Raw genomic sequence first — 18,850 nt, 5'->3', positions numbered from 1 at the left:
TTCTATTATGTGTTGGTTTGAAAGTAACTCTGAAAGGACGCTGGTTTTGAGTCCTTGGGCACACAGGGTAGCTCCCAAACTCTGCCTACTTATGTCGCCTGTGAATCTCCAGTTCCAGTTAAAAACAGAAGACTACCAAGGCTGAAGCCCTAACAGCAAAGTAGAAAAGCTATCAGAAAACCTCTATTAGAGATACAGGAATTCAACGAAAGATTTGGGGGCTATTTAGTAGAGCCCTTATTGGCCCCAAGGGACAGAGTCCTACCTGTCCCATAGCCCATTTGATTAAAATACTAATGGTTTCCTGCTGTTTGGCACCTGTTCTTTGCCAGTTGCTGTGCTAAACTCTAATTTTTTTTTTTTAATTCTAAAGTTGATCCTGTGATTTAGATAATTTTAAAAATTAATTTTTATTGGAGTGTAGTTGCTTTATAATTCTTCCCAGGTGGCTCGGTGGTAAAAGAATCCACCTGCCAGTGGAGGATGGAGAAGGCGATGGCAGCCCACTCCAGTACTCTTGCCTGGAGAATCCCATGGACAGAGGAGCCTGGTAGGCTGCATGGGGTCGCAAAGAGTTAGACACGACTAAGTGACTTCCCTTTCACTTTTCACTTTCATGCATTGGAGAAGGAAATGGCAACCCACTCCAGTGTTCTTGCCTGGAGAATCCCAGGGATGGAGGAGCCTGGTGGGCTGCCATCTATGGGGTCGCACAGATTTGGACACGACTGAAGCGACTTAGCAGCAGCAGCCAGTGCAGGAGATGCCAGAGACAAGGGTTCGATCCCTGGGTCGGGAAGATCCTCTGGAGGAGGAAATGGCAACTCATTCCAGTATTCTTGCCTGGAGAATCCTGTGGACAGAGGAGCCTGGTGGGCTACAGCCCATGGGTCGCAAAGAGTAGGACACAACTAAGCATGAGCATGAGTTGTGTTAGTTTCTACTGTAAGAGCAAAATGAATCAGCCACATGTATGCCTGTATCCCCTCCCTTTCTTACCTCTCAGGTCAGCACAGTGTGTTAAGAGATGAGGACAGTTGGTCATAGAGAGGACGAGCGACTCATCCAAGATCTCACATGTAGTAAGTGGCAGAATCAAGTCTTAAATCTAGATTTAGTCCATTCTTGTTTGTTTTCTTACTTCCCATGCTACTTTGCCCTTTGGTACCATGTTAGAGGTCTGTAATAGTAATACTGTTCAAGGAATTCAAGGGTAGAGGTAATACCTTTTTAAACGATTTCCACCGGCCAGATTGAAAATGACATTTGGAGACAGAGGTACATTTAAAGTTCTTTGCAAAATCATTTATGTGGAACACAATATTCTCTACTGATGCTAGATCAATGAAGCCTTTTTTTATAAAATTGGGGAAAAAAAATTTTTTTTAAGAATTCAGTAATCAGAAACACAAAGGATTCTTTTGCTTTGTAACAACCCAGTTAGATTTTCTATCAAAATCCTTTGCATCTTGGGAAAGGATGTTCAGTGCACGTTTTTTTTCCCCCTCTTTTTTGGGCCATTTTGTGTGGCTTGTGGCATCTTAGTTCCCCAGCCAGAGGTGGAGCCCGGGCTCACGGCGGTGAATGCCAAGTCCTAGCCACTGGGCCGCCAGAGGGAGCCCGTGTTCAATGTGCATTCTACTCACCTCTATTTTTGTACGTGGGGGGCACACGAATGCACCATGTTCCGTTAGGGTGCTAGTTAGACTCGCACAGGACCCTTCGTGTTAGCCTCTCGGTCGTGTCCGACTCTTTGCAACCCTATGGACTGTAGCCCACCAGGCTTCTCCATCCATGGGTTTTGGGTCCCAGCAAAAGGAGGTAGCTGTCATTCTTTTCATACAACCCTAACTGGCTTGGATGCCAGTGCACCATTACTTTTTTAAAAAAAGATGATGTGTAGGATAATTTGAACCTGCAACAATGTACAGAAGAACAATGAAGTTTAAAAGTTAACGCTTTAAAAAATGCTAATCTTATCATTGTCATGTCGCAACTCTATTTAATGACAAATGACAACTGGTAATGTTTGGGAATATTTGTGTGAAAACAATGACATATCATACTTAAAACTCAGCATCCACAAACTCTGAGGAAGAAAAAAAGGCTTGAATTTAAATGTAAATCAGCCTTTTAGGAAACGTGCCCTTTGGTTGTATGCTCTTACATTAAAGCCTTCAAGATAATTGAAGGTCTCGTATTTAAACTTTATTTTTTAGTCTCTGTAGCAGAAGCAGAATCTATTAGTTACCCAGGAATTGGTCACATCCTAGGTGGTACTGAATTATCTAGGGGTATGTGTGCACATATCTTTTATGGAATTCTTCATAGGCAGCGGATGAACAGTGCAGGAACATCAAGCTCTCGACTTCGGAAACACACCTTACTTAGAACATCAGACAACTTGACGACTTCCAAGAATCGGCTCATCTTCAAGGGAGGAAATTTTATTCGCATTGAAATGATTCAAGGGATTGCGTTTAAGACCCTGAACACAGAATTCCCAAAAGATAGTCCAAAAATATTTTGAGTAATGATAGTCCTGTGGGAATAAGTCACAATAGCAAATAAGTAATTGTTTTATGCCGGGCATTGTTCTGGGGGTTTCTTGTATATGAACCCATTAAATCCTCACAATAAATCTATAAAGAGGATACTATTATTATAATAGACAAGGAAGGACTTCCTTGGTGGCTCAGTGGTAAAGAATCTGCCTGCCAGTGCAGGAGATGCAGGAAATATTGGTTTGATCCCTGGCTCAGGAAGATCTGGAGAAGGAAATGGCAACCCACTCCAGTGTTCTTGCCTGGGGAATCCCACGGACAGAGGAGCCTGGCAAAAGTCTTGGGGTCCACAAAAGAGTCGAACACGACTTCAAGACTAAAGCAACAACAACAATAGACAAGGAAACTGAAGCACAGAAAATGTATACCTGTGGCAGATTCGTTTTGATGTTTGGCAAAACTAATACAGTGTTTCAGGTTTAAAAATAAAATTAAAAAAAAAAAAAAAGAAATTTGCCCAAGTACACAACAGTAAGAGGCAGGGCTGATTTCTGAATCTGTGCCTTTAAGTCTTTCAAACACTCCAAGTGACCCTTGGAGTGCCCGGTTTGGGTGTAGACATTTAGAATGTATTTTAACCAATTTACCATTATTTTTTGGATTATAAAAGGCCTTTATATCCACTATAGAAATTTGGGGAAAATGAAAGAAGCACCAAGAAGGAAATGAGGTTTCCTGTTAATCGCAGAGATACCTTTATCACTTTATTTTATATGAGCAGTTGTATCTGGCTACAGTTCTGTTGTGAATATGACCAAGTTCCTGTGGGAGAGTTCCCAAGGCTCTGCTACTCCTGTTCAGTCTTGATTCCAACCACAAAGGTGACTTTGCAGATCTCAAAAACAGAGTGATACCCTCTTCCCCTTTGTCCCTGTAAGCAGTTTTAGCACAGACATACTCTGAGGACCAGCAGCATCAGAGGACCACCATGCCCTCAACGGCATTTTTACGTTTCATCGCAGTCAAGTGCTCTGACTCATCTTCCACACTAATGAAACTCATAGGAGGGTTTGTTTGAGTCACTTCGTCATCTCTGGCTCACTAAGTTTTCCCTGTTGAGTTTTTGGTTGCTCGAAATATGGGATGAACAGCTACCGTGCTTCTCATCAAAGAAAATGGGCAGCTTAAGTAGACATAAGTGAGCGTGAGTCACACACATAAGCCGAAGATGCTTTGCAAACATGGTTGTCATATTGAGTGTGTTTGGTCCCTGAGTAACCAAGAGGGCTGTGTCTAAGCTTTAAAGAGGAGAAGTGGATGGTCTAAAGCAAGGTGGTGGGATCACTTTGTGAGTTTCTGGGGGATGGCGTAGGAAGAAAAGAAGGACTTGGAGGAAGATTTGGAGGTATTTAGTGTTGGATGGTGAACACATTCTCCATTTCAACTGGGATGTGTTCCATGGCAAAATAGTTTTCCTAAATATTAAACTGCATTGCCCAGATATACAGGAGCTGGAGGGTAGAACGTGGGTTTTATGTGAATAGATTCCCCCTATTGGAATCTCTTGTTAATATCTGCAGGTCTGTAAGATACAGAGAGATCAGGTAGGAAGAAGAGAGAATTCTGAGGTTTAGGGCAGTTTCTGAAGGAATCAAAGATTAATGTTAGGTCTCAAGTTCAAGGCTGGCAAGACTGTGATGACCTAGAGGAGTGGGCTGGTGGGAGTGGGAGGGAGGCTCAAGAGGGAAGAAATATGTGTATATATGTAGCCAATTTCACATAATTGAAATCGATTATATATTATTGATTCACATTATTGTACAGCAGAAACTAACACAACATTGTAAAGCAAGTATACTCCAATTTGAAAAATGTTACAGAACCACACAGTGGGGTAAGGTTGCACAAAATTGTGAGTGTATTAAGTGCTACACTTGAATTACACACTTAAAAAGTTAATAGAATGACAAAAAAATAAGTACTCAGACCACAAAAGGTAAGATAACTTTTCCATTGTTCTTAAACTAGCAAGTTGCAGACCCATGATTTAAACCTAAACAGCCTATTCCCAGAATTTATAGTTTCATTAAAATATTAATAGCAGATTCCTGGTGATAAATTAGGGACATTTTAAATTTTCTTCTTTGTGTTTTTCTAAGTTTCCTAAAATGTCTGCAATAAACATGTATCACATTTTATAACTAGGAGAAAAAAGCCTCCCTGGCCAGTCAAGCACCTGATTGCCAGACCCGAGTAACACTCTTTCAAAAAGTACTATTGTGGCTTCCCTGGTGGCTCAGTGGTAAAGAATCCGCCTGCCGATTCAGGAGACAGGTTCGATCCCAGGTCTGGTAAGATCCCACATGCCACGGAGCAACTAAGCCCATGCTCTGCAACTACTGAGCCTGTGCTTGAGAGCCCAGGAGCCGCAACTGCTGAAGCCTGTGCAGCCTAGAGCCCACGCTCCACAAGAGAAGCACAGCAACGATGAGACGCTGGTGCACTGCAACAGAGAGCAGCCCCCGCTCACCACGACTAGAAGAAGCCCACTCAGCAGCAAAGAACGAGCACAGCCGAAACTAAAGAGATAAATTATATATAAAACAGAATACACCGTTCACATTAAAAAAAAAAAACAAATACTATTGGAGCACTTCCTCTGCCCTCTGGAGCAGTTCTGGAGCAACAGAGAATAAAACCTCAAGGTTGGGAGGTCGCTCATGAGTCTTGTGCAGGTGGCATATATGATTTCATAAAAGTGAAAACTGAGGCCAGCTAATTGGGAAGCTGCTGCTGCTGCTGCTGAGTCATTTCAGTCGTGTCCAACTCTGTGCGACCCCATAGACGGCAGCCCACCAGGCTCCCCGGTCCCTGGGATTCTCCAGGCAAGGACACTGGAGTGGGTTGCCATTTCCTTCTCCAATGCATGAAAGTGAAAAGTGAAAGTGAAATCGCTCAGTCGTGTCTGACTCTTAGAAACCCCATGGACTGCAGCTTACCAGGCTCCTCCGTCTGTGGGATTTTCCAGGCAAGAGTACTGGAGTGGGGTGCCATCGCCTTCTCTGTGAATTGGGAAGCTAATCCATCTTAATTCTAAAAGCCTGATGTCACGCCTATGCTAGGGGAATCCCATGATTACACTGCGGGAGGAAGGAGGCTGCAGTTCAGCTTCTAAGAGAAACCATACTTGAGGTAGCAGAGTGTATCATTGCTTGTGTTGTGGTTCAGTTCGTGTCCGACTCTTTGTGACTCCTTGGACTGCAGCAGGCCAGGCCTCCCTGTCCCTCACTGTCTCCCAGAGTTTGCCCAAGTGCATATCCACTGAATCAGTGATTCCATCCAGTTATCTCATTGGTTGTGTATCCACATTTTACGAACAATGTGATACCTTATTTCCTTTGAGCTACTGCTGGATCTTAGTTCCCTGACCAGGGATCGAACCCGTGCCCCCTGCAGCAGAAGCAAGAAGTCTCAACCACTGGACTGCCAGGAAAGTCTGTAGACTTCCTCAGTGGAAGAAAGGATCAGTGGACGAATCTTAGCCCAGTTAGATAGGTGTAACTGCAGAAAGAGCAGGGCAAGGGCGTGGCGGCCCGGTGCTGCAGCTCTGGCCACATGACCACAGAGGCAGTTTGTCCAGTCCCCTTTGTGCTGTAGTTTTCTCATCCATGAAGTGCAGTGGTACCAAAGCTAATGCCACAGGGTGCTGGGAGGTTTAAAGAAACAAATACACCAGAGCTTTAGCTTTGACAGATGATCAGAGGAAGGAGGCTATGTTCAGAAGATGGTAATATTAGTCCAGGCTAATTTCTCTTGGGACTGGTTTCTGACCACCATTTGTACCATACACTTCAGTCTTACACTGATCCTCAATTGTTCCATCCAGGAAAACTTTTTCCCCTCTATGAGGCTGAGGAGGGAACTCAATTCACAGGGGATGCATGCAACTCCTGTAAGAGATGGGGTCAGGAAGGGAGAGTAATGTTCAGGGTGATTTTGCATGTCAGATCCTGTGGCTGCCTGATGCTTTTCACCAGGACAGGAAAGGCAGGGAGAAAACAGGGGTTGGGAAGGTTCTTGAATTCTTGTTGGGACATTTAAAAATATATATTTATTTTTGTTTATTTGACTGCACTGGGACTTGGTTGTTGCACATAGGATCTTTAGTCATGGCATGCAAACTCTTACTTGTGGCATGTGGGATCTGGTTCCCTGACCAAGGATCGAACCCAGGGCCCCTGCATTGGGAGCATGGAGTCTTAGCCACTGAACCACCAGGAAAGTCCCTGGACATGTTAAGTTTGAAGGGCTAATGGCACTTCCAAGCAGAGGCAACTAGTTGATAGCTGGCTTCTTTCATTGAGCAGACATTTATTGAGTGACTGCTATGTACTAGGTGCCTTCCAGGTGCTGGAGATACTGCAGTGAACAGAACAAGCAAAACCCCTGTGTCTGGGTGCAGCTTGGCTTCCTGGATGGCACTAGTGGTAAAGAACCCACCTGCTCATGCAGGAAACATAAGCGACTTGGGTTCAATCCCTAGATCGGGAAGATATCCCTGAAGGAGCGCATGGCAACCCACTCCAGTATTCTTGTCTGGAGAATCCCGAGGGACAGAGGAGCCCAGCAGGCTACGGTCCATGGGGTCACAGAGTCATACACACTGAAATGACTTAGCACACAGGCACGCTGGGTGCAGCTTAGATTCAAGCAGAGGGAGATGCAAGAGGTTATTAAATGATGCCATACTTGGAAGGTGTTAAGTGCTGTGGGGGAAACAATGGAACTCAGAAGGGAGCACTGGGCATGTAGGAGTGAGGTTTAGGCAGTTTTTCGAGCTCAGAGACCAAGCTGGGCTGGAGATGTTGGCTGGAGAAGTACATCTAGGATGATCAGAGTGAAAGGGGTTGATGGAGATAAAAGTGTGGGAGAGAAAGAGATGTCAGAAGCGAGATCTCAAAGTAACACCTGGAGATGATGGGTGTGGGACAAGTGCGAGGGGCAGGTTGGAGCCCTCAGGTGCCCTCCCAGGAAGAAGCAAATGCTGCAAGGGAGGCACCATGACCCACATTTTGGGGCTCTTGCTCTGTGCTTGGCAGCCCTCCATGCAGAGTTGCATGTGGTCAAGGATCTGAGCTCAGCGGTCCTGAGCTGGAACCTTCCCTGTGGAGCTGGTGACTCTGAGTGTAATGTCCCCTGTTGTGCTGCTGTTCCCTCACCTGTAAATAAGGATTCTTTAGCATCTACCTCATAGGATTGCTGCAAGGATGAAATTAGATAATTAGATACATTAGGTAATGCCGATACAATGTCATGACCATGAATGCTGCCTAGGAGAATGACTCTTGTCCTCCCCGCAGCCCTGTGAGGCAAACCCTGATTTTAGATGAGACCAGTGCCTGGAGAATCCCAGGGATGGGGGCGCCTGGTGAGCTGCCGTCTATGGGGTCGTGCAGAGTCAGACATGCCTGAAGCGACTTAGCAGCGGCAGCAGCAGTGGTGGGTTAGTGCAGGATGAGCAGGGCGTTAGGGTGTGGAGGAGCCATCTTTAGGCTCCTCTGTCTATAGTATCTAGAGACCTAGCATGAGCTGGGCCCAACCTTGCACAGCATCCAGATGGATACTTGTAAAACAGAGTCTCCTTCAAACTGAGTCCCCCTCACATCATCTCCCCCTGCCGAGTTGATGATTAATGTCTCTACGCAAAACTTGGTTATTCTTCTTGTCCCATCTCTGTTCCCCTTGAGATAGAGGGGTATCAAAAAAGGGCCGGAACCTATGGGGCCCTTCATGTCTGTGACTCTTGCTTGTAGAAAAAGGCTTTAGTTTCCTATGCCTTTCCTGAGTTCCAAAGAGTAGATTTAAGCACTTACTAATTAGGGAGGTGAGGTCAAGCAGAAACGAAGGAAAATCAGTTAGGCAAGAAAAGTCATGGTAATTGTTCAGCAGGGTCCTAACTCCTCCTGGAGGAATATACACAAAACCTGATGTGTATCTTTGAGTTGATTAGCAGGGACTAAGACCCCTATCCCGGAGAAGGCAATGGCACCCTACTCCAGTACTCTTGCCTGGAAAATCCCATGGACGGAGGAGCCTGGAAGGCTGCAGTCCATGGGGTCGCTGTGGGTCGGACACGACTGAGCGACTTCACTTTTCACTTTCATGCATTGGAGAAGGAAATAGCAACCCACTCCAGTGTTCTTGCCTAGAAAATCTCAGGGACGGGGGAGCCCGGTAGGTTGCCGTCTATGGGGTCGCACAGAGTCGGACACGACTGAAGTGACTTAGCAGCAGCAGCAAGACCCCTACCCAGGTGGAGGAGAGTGATAACCTGCTGGTCACAAGCAGAAGACTGTTTGAAACCAGGAGGTTAACGATTAAAATCCCCTGAATAACACACTGTTACCTGCATCATCAACCAATCAGAAGAAAGCCACGCCCCCTACAGCCCCCGCCCCCAAACATTACCTTAAAAAAACCCCCTTCCTTGAACGCCATTGGGGAGCTCGGGTTTTTCCGCATAAGTTTTGGGGCTTAACTTCCCCACAACCAGGCGTCAGTGGATGGGCGTCACTGCATGGAAGGTGAGTGGACACAAATTTGATTTGGTTATACTTGCTGCTCCGTAATGTTTGCTGCTGCGGCTGAAAGTGCGAAGAGATAACCCAGGCCACTGGATGGGATGCAGACGGGGAACTGGCGGATGGTGGGTGCCGAACCTGGAGGGAGAGGCTGGGGAGGGGAGGATGTCCCCCATCACCAGCACACTCCACTGGGAGGGAGGGACTCCCACTCTACCTCTCTCAGCACCTGGCAGTGACACGCAGTGGCCCTGGGGAGGGGACTCTGGCATTAACATCAGCCCCTCCATGTCCACTCTGCAGCACCCATTGCTAAGCACTGGGGATGTCAAGACAAAGGAGGTGCTAGGCCCTCTGCCATCCACAAGGTGAAGGGCTCAGCACTGCCTGGTGCTGTGAGAGAGGCAGGGGCCAGATGCTATGGGAACTGAAGGGGATGGAACAGCTGTAGGGTTGGGGAAGTTGGGGAAGGTGCCCGAGTGGAGTTGGCACGTGACCGAGGCCTTGTGAAGGAGTAGGAGTTTGCCCAGCTGGTGTGGGGAGACCAAGTGTGTGAAGATTGTGGTCTGTGGCAGGAGGAGGTAAGTTGGGTGTGGCGGCTGCTGCGGGGGTGGAGGAGAGTTCCGGGTGAGGGGTATATGGTTGAACCCACGTCTGTGTGCTCAAAGCAGAGCGAGGCCTGACAAATGGATAGGTTGGCGCGTGGAGCAGAGAATGGTTTATGGCGGGACGCCAAGCAAGGAGAACGGGCAACCCATGCTCAAAAGACCCAAATTCCCTGGTGGTTTTCAGGGAAGGGTTTTAAAGGCAACATTTGGGGTGAGAGCTGCAGGGGGCATGACTTTATTCTGACTGGTTGGTGGTGAGGAAGAGGCTGTGTTTCAGAAATCTCCATCATCACCCCTCTGGTTCCAGCCAGTCTGGGGTCTGAGTGCTGTGGTCAGCAAGTAGTTACCAACCTCCACCTGGGTTCCTGCAGAACAACTCAGACACTTGCGTTCGATGTTGGGCATATCCCTTGAGGAGGAACTAAGGACTCTGTTTTATCGCTGAATTATTGTCTCCTGGCTGCTTTTCCTTCCTTTCTGCATTCCCTCACTTTCCTAATTCGTAATTGCTTGAATCTGCTCTTTGGAACACAACAAAGGCTTAGGAGATGAAAGGTTTTTATTTTTATTATTGCAAATAATAAACAGGTGTGTGTGTGTCTGTCTACGTATATGTGTGGTGTAGAGGGGCTTTTGTACCCAAGAGGTGCTTGGTTTCAGTGACATTCTATTATGTGGCAGAGCTGCTTCTAGAAAAGCTTCTGGACTCTTCTGGAACACCAGCAGTACCTTCCAAGTCAAGAGGGAAGCCAACTGGAACAACTTCTTGTTTTTCTCATAGTGCTCCAGAAAGGCAGCTCTGGGCTCAGAGGAACTTGAACTTGCACAGAGTGTTCAGGTCTTACCTGGTGATCTGACCCCCACTTTCTCCCATGTCTCATGGTCAGGGTGTTTATGAGGTTTTCAGACACGGAAATGGGGGTGAGGTGGGTTGAGTAGTGCAGATGGAGTTCACATAGACCGTGTGTTTCATGCCCCAGATGCATTCTGGAAATTTGTGTCAATCTGTTTTCTGCAAATTCAATAGAATCTTAAAGAAATTAGAGGGAGCTGTCATTTCATGGAGTTCAAACCTGCCTCTTTTTTTTTTTTACCGACTGAAGGATCCTTTTGTCATGCAAATATCTTCTATTCGTGAGCTGGTATCCTGTCTTGACTTTCTTTAAATGAGACACACCTCTACGGGGCAAACTGTGGGGCTTACAGGCAGCCTTTTCAATGGTAGGCAAATGTCCATCCCCCGCCTTTGTTGTAACCAGTCGCTTTGGTGGTCTTTGTTTAGATCAGGTATATTTTTGGCCACTGGAGGGCTCTCCAGATAGAGAATGACTGGAGAATCCCAAATGTGTTCCCGAGCTCAGACTCCAGCTCACACCCAGATTTTTGAGCAGAGCAGCACATCTTGCAAATCGGATTTAACTGGGGAGAGTAACAGTAGCATGGATGTTTCTTTTATTTAGGAATTTAAGCATAAAAGAAGCCTCTATTTAAAAGAGCAGCTTTTGGATGATAGTCTTATTTGGAGCTGGCAAGGAGGTGCTAATCTTGTGTGTGGAGAGTGATCTTGCAGAATTCAGCACAGCTTAGAAAAGCGGAGCTCTGAACAAAGGTTATTTCTCTTGTGCAAACAGAATCACACCGAGATGTATGGAGCGAAGTGGGGCCGTAGAGTTTATTTTTATAACAAGGAAAAGGGAGGACTGAAAGAATAGTTTGGAAGACTGGCATCTTATACCTGGTAAAGCAGAGAACGACTACTGTTTATTTTCGTGCCACGTCTTTTCACCTGCAGCTTTTCTACTTTATTTTTTGAGTTTAGTTCAGAGATTTTATTTGGCTGAATGTTGCCAAAACACACAAATTTCTGAGCTCAAAGATGTCCCTGTGGCATAACAAATTCTAGATCCAGCTCCACTGCCTGCCCCCCCCCCCCCCCCCCTTGGATCAAACACAGACTTGTTGCAAAACCAGGTAGAAATGAGAAGAAGTCAAGGGAAATGTTCAGAAAGGAATTATGGGCCAGTGACCAAATTGCCTCAGTTTATTTAAAAAAAAATTTCATCAGAACTGTGCAAAGCAGATAAGTATCAAACTAGACTAAAATAAAGTCTCAAGTTCTAATCTCTGAAGGCCTGCAACAAAAAGTAAAGTTGATTGTATAAATTTGCATGCTTCTTCCATCTCCAGAGCAAGGTGGCATTGTCTTGCAGGTAGTTTTGAAGATGAATTTGGGCTCTAACCACTGAAGAACTTAGGTTCCATGGAAGCAGATATGGGCACTGGAGATGAGGCTACTGTAAGGCAAGATCTCTGAGGACTGAGGAGGTTCTCATATTATTTGTCCATCTGTGAAATGGAAATGAACCTTTTTCTGACTTACCTCTTAGATGGTAGTGTTACTGAACCAAACTGGGGTCCACTTACCTGCTGTACAACAAAGCCAATTTACTGACACCAGATTGTGGTGAAGGAAAGTCCTGTGTTTATTTGCAAGACGCCAAGCAAGGAGATTGGTTCAGGCAAAACTAATACAATTATGTAAAGTTTAAAAAATAAAATTAAATTAAAAAAAATAAAAAAAAATAAAGTTTAAGTTAATATATGTCCTACAAAAAAAAAAAAAAAAAAAGAACTTTGCAAAAGGCAGTTCTTTTCTATATTTATTTGAAAGTGAAATGAAAGAACAGGAAGGAATGAGCCCTAATAGAGAACCTCAGTTTCCCTTTGAACTGGGGAGTTTCGGAAAAGTTGAGCGGACAATTTATTCCAGTCTGTATTAGCCGATTTTCCTCTTCTGCGAACCTCAGAAGTAGGCAGTAGAGAGCTGAGGGTGTTTTCAGCAGATGCATGTTGAGAGGGGTAGAGGGACTTGATGAGAGCTGCCAACCTGGACCTTTCTATTTGACCAAAGTTCTTTCTCCTGTAGACTATCCCCTTGCAGCCTGTGTCTTGTTGGGAAGCTCTGTTCACCTAGTTGTATTTTGGAATTTTGCTTCTCCCAAGGATGGCCTGGGAGTCAAGTCTAGGATCCACTTGATTCTCATTTCGGGTGATAGGATGCAGCTTGGATGGTCCCCTAGGAGGTCTGTCCTCTGGCAAAGAGCTCCCCAGGAACTGGAGAGAAGGATTTACGGCTGGATGAATGGAGGTCAAGGCCAAGTCATGTCAACTGAAATCAGTTATTTAGGGGATTCGACTACACGAGGAATGACTGGGAGAATGGGACTTCTCAGAATTGCCCCCAAACACTGAGAAAAAGTTAACTGAGGGTCTGGAATCCCCTCCCCTCTCTGAACTCATAGCTGTCATTGTCTTGGACGCTCACTCGACATTAAACACACATCTTCCTCTGACATATTTGTATTGTTTTAAAAACTGTATGACAGATAGTTGTGCTGAGTGAGTGAGTGCCGGGCACCTAGCAGGCAGGCAGTAAATATTTGCTGAACAGTGAAAAAATGCAGTGGCTTGGCTGTCAGTATGGCTTCTTTTCAGAGCCCATCCCCAGTGTTCCATTCATACTGGGCTGGGAGAATTTCTCGTTTAAGGGTTGATCGTGCCCGGCCTGACCAGGACGGTCTCTGTGAGCATGCAGAGTACAAGCCACCATGGCAGCAAAGAGGGACGGCTGGGGGGAAAGTACATCTGGGAGTTTTCCTAGAGACGAGGTGCAGTTCCTTTGTTCTGGTAGGTTTCAGCCAGAAGGAACAGCAAATTTTACTGTCTGAAAACCACCGAAGAGCTTATTCCCTTCCCCCTTCACCTCCATCCTTCCCAACCTGGGAATTCATTTGCTGCTTCTCTTTCCTCCTCTTCTGCCCCAGAGCAGTCCCCAGGGACAAAGCTCTTTGTTGTGAACACTCCAGGGCAATATGGAATTGCAAGGTCTCTAGGGCAAAATCAAGGCTGTCCGCCAAGGAGAGTGATCGCTGAGCCCGAGACCCCCGCCTCCCCCCTCCACCTGTTGATCTCCCCCTTCCGGGGGTGAGCAACAACCCGCATTGTGCTTGGCATGCATGCGCTTCGACACCAGGCTCAGCAGATGGCGCTGATGAGCAAAGCCCTTCCCTTCTCTCCCCCGCCCCTCCCCACTACCAGAGCCTCCCTGGTCTAAAGCGAAAACAGATGTTTTCATCATTTCTGGATCTGGCATGTGACTTGCAGTTCAGCAGTGTGCCGACATAACCCAGAGTTGTGCGTTCCCTTCATCCCCTGCAAAATAAAAATTCTGACTTGAACGAGCCTTCCTCCTAAGTGAGCCACTGACATAAGGTCTGTTGAATCCAAGGGCGAATGGCTCCAACTGCAATGCCTTTGTAGCCAGGCCTGGCTCTATAATTGAGACTGCCCCCTCCCCCCCCCCCCCCCTCCCACCCCCCCGCCCCCAGCACAAAGCCAGGGCGGCAAGTCTAGCTATCTTTACACCAAGGGCTGGGGAGAGGCGCTAGTTTTTTAAAATAGCCTTGGTCAGGCTGGCTGGGGACCCTGTGCGTGGGAGCCAGTGCGTCCAGAACAAAACAGGAAGGCCGGGGCGGCGCGCCCTGTTCCCCGAACCTCCGGCAGGTGGCAGCATCGGCCCGGCCTGGTCTCTGCCGCTGGCCAGCCCCAAAGCCGGGCCCTGTTACTTTCGGTGGCCTCAAAATTATTAGTTCCAGATGAGTTCTTGCAATTGTAATATTTGGTTTAACCCAATCTGCCCGATTGCGTCAGCACACGTTCAAATACAGCCGTCTGAAGTCTAACCAGACATCAGAGGCATGTTTCAGGGGGTGTCAACATTCCTTACCCTTTGAAAGAATTAAAAAAAAAAAAAACCCACTCACACAAAAACCCAGAGGTTGATTTATCCCCCAAATGAAAGAAGGGTGAGCCGCCTGGGGCTGAGGTGGCCGAGAGGGACAGAACAGGGGAAATTCAGAGAAGGCGTAACAATAGAACTTTGTGGGTCGAAGTCTGCTAGAATGGAACTGGATTTATTTGTTGAACTAGGAAGGGACCTCTGGGCTCTTTGAAGGTTAGAGCAAATAAGCAGAACTGGTGGGCATTTGGTTTTCTAAGAGAAGAGCCCTTCGAATCACGTAGCCGCTATTGTGGGACACAAAACGCAAGCTATCGGCCTGTGGATGGGCCTCTGCGTACTCTTGGCCTGGCCGCTCAGGAAGGGGGCCAGGGCGGGGGGCTGTATTTTACACACAGCTGTGAGGGGTACCCCAGTCACCAACTCAGGACACAGACTGGGTTGCCTGAGGACAGACACCAGCCAAGGGGCCTGGAGGACCCAGTTAGAAAACGCAGCACGGCCTGAAGGCGTCTGGCCAGGGGACCTGCCAGAGGCCTCAAGTGTATTGTAAACAGCCCTGCTGCACTCAGTCACTGCCATACCCTGGAGACATTGTCAAGCACCCCAGATGCCGGGCACCTGCTCTGGGGGTCTCAGGTTTTATAGACAGGTCAGTTGAGGCTAAGACTCACTGTGCCCGGGGGCCGAGTAGCACATGTGACAAGGCAGCTCAGGAATCTTGCTCCGATGACCAGACACGAAAGGGTGTCTTGCTTCCCTTAGTGGAGATGGAATAGCCTGGTCTTGGGAGGCAACCTCTGTCGGGCAGTCCTCCTCCTCCCGCCTGTACCCTACTTTCCAATCCGTGCTCAGATTCTTCAAGTACCTCTTTCAAGGTTGCAGAGAGCTTCCTGCTAGCCGACTATGGGGAGCCTGGCCATTCCCTGCAGGCCTCAGGCTCGACACGCTCCTGATCAAAAGCCAGCAAGCGTCTGGCAGATGCTGCGTGTCCTGTGTGTTGGAAGCTGGTGGCTGGTGCTGGCGGCAGGCAGGCAGGCTGATCAGCCATCTTGTTAGATGTGGCTGGGACCTGGGTTCCTCCCTCCCCACTCCAGCGGCCACCCCACTGCCTGGATTAGACAGAGGAAGGATGATGATGTTCTTGCTGTTGTTTAGTCTCCAAGTCGTGTCTGACTCTTTGAGCCCCATGGGCAATACAGCCCGCCAGGCTCCTCTGTCCATGAGATTTCCCAGGCAAGAATACTGGGGTGGGTTGCCATTTCCTTTTCCAGGGGATCTTCCTGATCCAGGGATGGAACCCATGTCTCCTGCATTGGCAGGCAGATTCTTTTACTGCTGAGCCACCAGTGGGACCTCCACAGTGCTGGCAAACACCAGCAGAATGTTTAGAGGTCCAAGCTGCCACCTCTTTTCCTCTCGGTTTGGAAAATGCATGTGTCCCTACAGGTTGCTGGGGAGATGCTAATTGTCAGTAGTAAGAGCCACACTCGGTCCTAGCAGATGCTCCGCTTGGGGAAATAATCCAGCCAGGCAGCCATGTGAGCACAATACTTACCATGGTCTTTGTACACCAATAATAGTTGAGAAATTCCAGTATTTCTCTCCACTGCCATCTAACTTTATTCTCTTCTGAGAATCAGCTTTTGGAGGTTCTATAATCCAGACTACTCAGATCTGGCTGCTTAAGAATCACCTAGATGCTGCCCCAGAGATGTTGAAATCAGAATGGAAAAGAGGTGGGAGACAGAAATCATAATTTAATTTTTTTTAGGCATCATAATTTTAAATCTCCTCCCCCAGATGATTGTAATTGTAATATATACTACCTGGAAGTAAAAAAAAAAAAAAAATCACTGATTCTATCCCAACTTCCTTTGTTTACAGATAAGGTTCCTAAAAGGAAAGTTTAAGGGGTTCAGACAAGATCACACAAGTTCAAGTCTGGAATCTCTGGATAATACCTCTGGCTTCTCAGGGATGGTCGAAGTTCCTCCTCCAATTACTGAGACAATCACCTCCCTACTCTTGCCACTTTGCCCTGTTCAATGAAACTCTCCAATGACCACCCACAAACCTATGTCACTGTTGCCTCTAAGAAACCGGGAAAGAGCAAATACTTCTGAGAAATTTTCAGTTTTTCTGGCTTGAATAAAAAGATTAGAAATGAGAATCACCTGCACCCTGATTTCTCTCTTTTATCACTTATGTTTCCAAATGGGATTTACACTTGCAAATGGCCGTCATGTGATAACTGCTCTGCGGTGATCTGTTTTTATGGGTGAGGCAAGAGGGCTCTCAGAAAGTTCAGTCTCATGTTTAGGGTTAAATAGATGGCAGAGATGAAGCCAATGCAGAGCCGTCCCACCTCTCACCCTGCTGAGACCCAGGGCTTGTCTCTTGCCAGCCTCCTCTGTGACTGTTTATGCTGCTGTTTGCTTCTCTGTCTTTCCCCGCTGGGGGCAACAAGCACCCTCTGAAATAACTCCATCTTGCATGGGAAGGAATAATCACTAACTCATCCCTTGAGGTAAGGTTTCAGGGAATAGGTGTGCCTTGAATACTGTGAGATCTGTGATGCTTGTAGGGTGAGTGAATGACCACAAGTCACTGAAAACAAGACAGGCAAAGATCCAGGATATCGTAGTGGTAACCAGGTCAAGTAGAAAGGAAGCTGTAGGTTCCCTGTGTGACCTTGAAGGAGCCCTTGCCCTTTCTGGGCCTGAGTTCTCTCTCCTGGACATCACCTCTGAGACCTCTTCTCACTCTGACATTCCATGAGAGGCAGGGAATCCCTGCTCCCATCTTTAATCAGATGTGAGGGACCAGAGTGTCTTCTCTCCGTAAGTCAATTACTCTAGAGCCATTTCTTCAGTGGCCTAAGAACTAGTTCATGATGATTAAAATGGAAATCTGAGGATAAGCAGCCACAGGCAGACAATGACTTGGTCCCCGACCTGGTGATTTCACAAAGGACACTTGTAAGTCGCTTCAGTAGAATTCTGTCCCTTCTTGGAGGAACTACCCAGAGATCTTGCATCACTGGGGTTCATTTGTCCACCTGGCATCATTAAACATTTATGAAGTACTTAGTATGTTAAAAAAAAAAATAGAGTAAGAAAAGCTTATACCCAAGAGCAACTCTTCCAGATTAAAAGAGACCAAGGAAGCATTATAATGAAATGTAATGTGTATAATGAGGCATTATAATGAAATGTAATGTAACGTGATCTTGGATGCTAGATCCAAGAGGGAAAACTTATAAAAAACACTTTCATGACAATTAGGGAAATCTGAATGTAGACTGCATAATGGGATTATTGGTAATTTTTTAGATGTGATCATAGTATTGTGGTTTTATAGGAGAAAGTCCTCATCCTTAGAGGCATGTTGACTTAGGGATGAGTGTTGTTTTGTTTGCAATTTGTCTTCCGATGATTCAAGGGGAAAAAATAGGCAAATGTGCAATAATGTTAGCAGTTGGTAAATCAAGGATAGAGTATATTGAATGTTCATTGACGAGTTCTTCAATTTTTATATAGATGAAAAATTTTCAAAAGTAAAAAGACCAAAAAGAAATGTCTGTGTCTGTAAGGATTTTATCATTTACTTACCATTTATTCTTTACCAAGGGCAAAAATGACAACCCACACCAGTATTCTTGCCAGGAAAATTCCATGGACAGAGGAACCTGGTGGGCTACAGTCCATGGGGTCACAAAGAATCAAATGCGACTGAGTGACTGAGCACACAAGAGCTAAAAGACATGTGAATCACTGTGTTTAATCCAAGGCAGAGTAGAATGGATGGCCAGTGGAGGTATAAGGAGTAAGTCTTGGAAGCCCAGAATGAAGAATCACTCATTTTCCCTAGGGTGTTGGTGGTGGTGAGGGGGGTCTTCTTTCTGTGATAGAATTTGAGTTGGGTATAGAAAGGTGTGTACAGTTTCAATAGGAAAGAGGCAAGGGAGGGGATTTTAGGCTGAGAGGACAATAGAAGCAAAATTACAAAGCTGAACTTTATCCAGTATAATTGGAAGATAATAAATGTGTGAGGGATGCCCTGGAATTTAAATATTAATTGACATCAGAAGATAGGTGGCCTTGAATGCCATAGGAAAAAATTCCAAATCTGACCTTCTCAAGAAAAGATAAATGAAATATATTCATCTTACATCCACAGCTGTTTGCCGTATAGGCATCAGCATGGTGGTAAGTTGATTCAGTCATGTCCAACCCTTTGTAATCCTATGTGCCATAGCCTGTCAGGCTCCTCTGTCCATGGAATTCTCGAGGCAAGAATACTGGATTGGGTTTTCATGCTCTCCTCCAGGGGTGGAGATCCCAACCCAGGGATTGA

At 46.3% G+C, this 18,850-nt stretch overlaps 1 long non-coding RNA gene across 1 annotated transcript; it reads left to right on the top strand.

Annotated features, from left to right (window-relative positions):
- Window positions 1-8,735: 8,735 nt before the first annotated feature.
- On the top strand, window positions 8,736-16,664 carry LOC123329796. The gene is made up of 2 exons (XR_006545364.1): window positions 8,736-9,088; window positions 16,379-16,664. It is a non-coding gene; the product is annotated as an uncharacterized LOC123329796 (long non-coding RNA).
- Window positions 16,665-18,850: the final 2,186 nt, after the last annotated feature.

The sequence above is a fragment of the Bubalus bubalis genome, chromosome 16 (assembly GCF_019923935.1).
Source record: "Bubalus bubalis isolate 160015118507 breed Murrah chromosome 16, NDDB_SH_1, whole genome shotgun sequence".
NCBI classification, from domain to species: domain Eukaryota; kingdom Metazoa; phylum Chordata; class Mammalia; order Artiodactyla; family Bovidae; genus Bubalus; species Bubalus bubalis.
Note: the sequence above shows the minus strand (reverse complement) of the source record. Positions and strands in the feature narration are given on the sequence as shown.